Here is a 4,636-nt window from a genome sequence, read left to right on the forward strand (position 1 = left end):
CCCACGGGGGTCGTGGGCTCCGCAGTGCTTCCCTGGGTCAGGCAGCTGTTCCTAATGTCATCCCTGTGGGGTTTTCCCTGTGCCAGCATTGGTGAGGACACCAGGGACAGCAGCGCGTTGGGTTTGCTGCAGGTGGAATAAAGGGTCCCCCCCCCACACCCCCCTTCCTTCTGCAGGTTTTGTTCCGGCTGCTGTTGGGGTCCCTTCTGAGGTTTGCATTTTAACTGGGAAAATTAGGATTTCTTATGTTAAGAATAAAAGGGGGCTCGAGTCGATGGCGCTGTGGCCCCCTCTGGTTTTTCCATTCTCTGCCCCCCTCCAAAATCCCCTCTCCCAAGGTGAGCATTTGGGCTGCAGAGTGCACACAGGGCTCTGGGGAGGTCCCGCTAATTGTTCAAGTCGTTAAACCTCCTGAATGCAGCAGTATCACAGTGCAGATGAGCGAGAAGAGCCAAGCTGGAGCTCTGTGAGCTTCTTCTTCCTCCCTACCCATTGCATCGGGGGATGCAGAACTCCGTTTTGGGTTAACCCTTTCCATGGGATGGATCTGGGGGGGCTCCAGATCCCTTGGGAATTTTATTTTGGATTTTTTTTTTCCCTATGTGCTTGTGCAGGATTTGGAATGCCATCACTGATCCCCATCCCTTTGGGTTGGTCCGTAGGATCATTAAGGTTGGAAAAGTGCTCTAAGGTCACCAAGTCCAACCATCAACCCATCACCGCCGTGAACACCAACCACGTCCCTAAATTTGGAGCCACTGGTTCCTAGATATGGGGCCATTTGTCCTTAGATTTGGGGCTGAGCGTGCCCCTCTGGTCCCCTCCTTCCCCACAGCGTGGTGATATTCACGGGGTCACGTCGGCATGAGGTCCTCAGCGCCCATTGAGGGACACGGGGATGAGGTGTGGGGGCACACGCAGTGCCCACCGCGTTGAGTCAGAGCCTGGATCCCCACCCGCCCCGGCCCCAGCGCCGTGACTCACCGCCCGGCATTTCAGGTGCTGCATCACATGTCGGGATTCTAGTTATTTATTTATTTTTTAAAATTTCACGTATGTCGGTTGTTGTTTGCTTCGTTTTTGTCATCCCCTGGTTGGGCGCTGGTGCTCCAACCCATGGGAAGGAGCAAAACCACCCTCCCCCCTCCCCCTCAAAAAAATCATCCGTGATGCTCAAGTGGGGTGAGTTAGATGCCCCTGAACCTACAAATGTAGGGCTGTGTGTGTGCCCACCCCTCAAAATTATTATTTCTCCCCCAAATCTCCGACTGTTGAACCAGAGGTTGGTTGACCATGGCCTTGGTGCTGCATTTGGTCCCCTGGTGAAAAATGATGCTCATTTTTTGGTGCGGTGCCTCCCACGTGTGATTGTTAACGCAACAGTTCGACACCTCGAGCAATGTATGAATTAAGATGTCTGATGTTTTGCTTCGTCCTCATTAGCGGGAACAGCTGTTGGCAGGAGCGGAGGAATTCTAACTCCAGGCTGAAGGAAAATGAAAAGCCCGAGGGGAGGCACAGCATGGTGTGCAGGGGGGATCTGGGGGTTGTGTGAGATGCTTCCATGTCCTGGGGCATTCCCATCACACATGGCTCATCCTGGTATGGTAATTCCCAAATCTGGGGTGGGAAGCTCTCGTTTTCCTGCTGGTGGTGAGACATTTCCACGCACAGCATTGAGAGGAGGTGCCTCGTGGGGCACTTGGGGGCTTCTCTTCCTATTTTCTCCCTGAATGAAGACCCCAAATCCTCCTCTCTGGAAGGAAAACCCAACCCAACACTTTGGGTCCACATAGCAAGACACTGCTCCCCTAAAGGAGAACCCAAAGCAGTTGGAAACAGCCCCAGGAAGCCCCATGAGCTCCTGATGCTGTGGATGGAGGAGGGTGACGGGGGCAAAGACCCCTAGATCCCTGCATGGGAACGTGGAGGTGGGCATGGCCCCATGGCCCACAGCATAGTAAGGGTGGGCAGAAACCCATGGGCAAGTGATCGGCCATTGGGTTCTTCCAGCTCCTGCATGGGAAGGGTTCAGTGCCATTGGAATGACCAACGCTGTTGGAAAGACCAACACTGTTGGAATGACCAACGCCACTGGAACAACCAATTCTGTCCAATGCCACTGGAACGACCAGTTCTGTGTTTTTCCCACTGATTTCCCCGATTTTGAGTAACTGTGTGCCCCTGCTCTTCCTCAAGGCGTTCACTCCCTGCAGCAGCACCCCCAGACAACCCTAACCCATTTTCACCCCACAGTGGCACCGTTTGGGGGCAGAATGACCCCATCCCACCCCCAGGACCCCGCTGTTCTCACGGCCATGCCCTGCACCGCCACTCCCTGGGTGATAAATAAAAGATTTTGCAGGGAGCTGCTGCCCTACTTTCTGTGCCCTACTTCTGCCGGGGGATGAGGATTTATTTCGGGTGGTGCCGTGAGTGCCCGTGCTTTCTGTGGGTTTTGCAAAGCGGGGCTCTGCTTGGGGAAGCACTCACGTTGTAGTATTGCTCTGCAGCAGCCATGCTCCGTTTCTCCCCTTTTTTAGGGGGGGAGGGAGGGAGGGGTAGAGCTGCCCGGAGGCTTTGTTTCAAGGTTAGAAATGGTTTTTCCCATCCATCGGATGCTTTAGGGAAGGGTGAAACCCATAAGGAGCTGTGTGAGGACCCCGAGGATGGGGCATCCCCACCCGCATCCCAGTGCAGGGCGTTCCCCATGGGATCCTTCACCTGTTCCCATTGCAGATGTTGAATTCCAGCCCCATATACAGGGACAGGAGGGCTTTAGGGTGGGATAGAACACCTTCCCCAGCCCCATATCCTATAGGGGAATGGGATGGAAACATACGCCCGGGCGTGGGATCGTCCGCCTGTGAGCTCTGTGGGGTTTGGCACCGCGCTCACTCCCCCAGCACTGCTCTCCCCCCTTCCTGGCCCCGCTGCCGCCCGCCCCATTACTTATTTATGGCACATGAAAGATGCATGGCAGCGGCGCTGGGGCTCTGCAGGATCGCACTGTGCTCAGCACTGGGCTCTGCTTCCTCCTGGCTCCTCCTGGCTTTAGGGGATTTGGGTATGGGGGAAGAAAACGGGCAGACGTACCCAGCAGTCAGTGAGGACAGATCCCATTTTCAAGCAAAATGAGGGCTTTTTGGTAAATTTACCTAAGCAGGTGCTGTCCATCCGTAGGGTTTCCTGTGGTGTAGGGTTTCCTATGGATTTCCTTCTGTAGGGTTTCCTACAGTGCTGAGCCCAGCTGCAGCCTTGGCTGAACCCATGGGAAAAGCAGTGTAGACAGGTTAAATAATAATAATAATAATTAAAATAAGGGTTTTTCTTTTTAAGGGAAAGTTTCATTCGATCTCCCCATCTGACCTACACCTGTAGGAAGCTGCATGGGCTGGAAGACGTAATGAGAAATGAACGCCGGAGCTGCCCTGCGTGGGTCAGCCCCAACAGGGACAGAGGCAGCCCTAGTGACGGCCCCAATCCCAACCCCAAAAAGGTGAATACTGAGGCCAAAATCACCCAGTGTAACCCCCAAATTATGAACCTCGGTGCAATCACAGCACCGCTTTGGGCATCGCCTGGACTCTGTAAGGCAAGATGACCCCATAGCCAAGGAGACTATAGGGGTCCCCAACCATCTGGAGGACTATTGAGGTCCTCCGACCTTTTGGGGTCTCTCCACCATAACCAAGGGGATCACTGGGGACCCCAATTTGCAGGACAATTGGGGTCGTCCAATCTTTTGGGATTCTTCCACCTACAGCCAAGAGGACTATTGGGGTACCCAACCATTTGGGGGACTGTTGAGGTCCTCCAGGCTTTTGGGGTCCTCCCACCCATAGCCAAGGGGACTATTGTGTCCTCCAACCTTTTGGGATCCCTCCACCATAACCAAGGGGACTACTGGGGTCCCCAACCATTTAGAGGACGATTGGCGTCCTCCAACCTTTTGGGATCCCTCCACCCATAGCCAAGGGGACTATTGGGGTCCCTGATTTGGGGGACTATTGGGGTCCTCCATCCTTTGGGGGTCTCTCCACTCATAGCCAAGGGGACTATTGAGGTCCCCAACCATCTGGAGAACTATTGAGGTCCTCCAACCTCTTGTGCTCCCTCCACCACAGCCAAGGGGACCACTGGTGTCCCCAGTTTGGTAATCTACTGGGGTCCACCAACCTTTTGATGTTTTCCCACCCTTTGGGATCCCCATATCCCATCCACCTCACACTGAATCGATCACCGCATCCCCGCCCCGGAGGTGTTTTCCCATCGAACACCCCAATGACCCCATCCCCGATGAATATTAACGCCCATTAATTATTCAGCACAGCACGGCAGCCCGGGCGCACTCCGCCTTTTGTCTCATTTTCCTTTTTTATTGGTACATCATTGCAGAAATAGCCCTGTGTGTGGAGGACAGTGCACCAGACACGATATTCCCGAAAAGGAGGAGAGGACACCCGGCCGCGCTCCGTCATTCCGAGCCGCGAACATACAACAAAATCGCCCTCGTCAGAAGAGGGGAATAGATATATATATATATATTTTTTCCCTTTTTTTTTTCTTTTTTGATTTTTTTTTTTTTTTTTTCATCTTTTTTGTGTTTTCTTTTTTGATTTTTTTTTTTTTTTTT

The sequence above is a fragment of the Numida meleagris genome, chromosome 20 (assembly GCF_002078875.1).
Source record: "Numida meleagris isolate 19003 breed g44 Domestic line chromosome 20, NumMel1.0, whole genome shotgun sequence".
Taxonomy (NCBI): Eukaryota; Metazoa; Chordata; class Aves; order Galliformes; family Numididae; genus Numida; species Numida meleagris.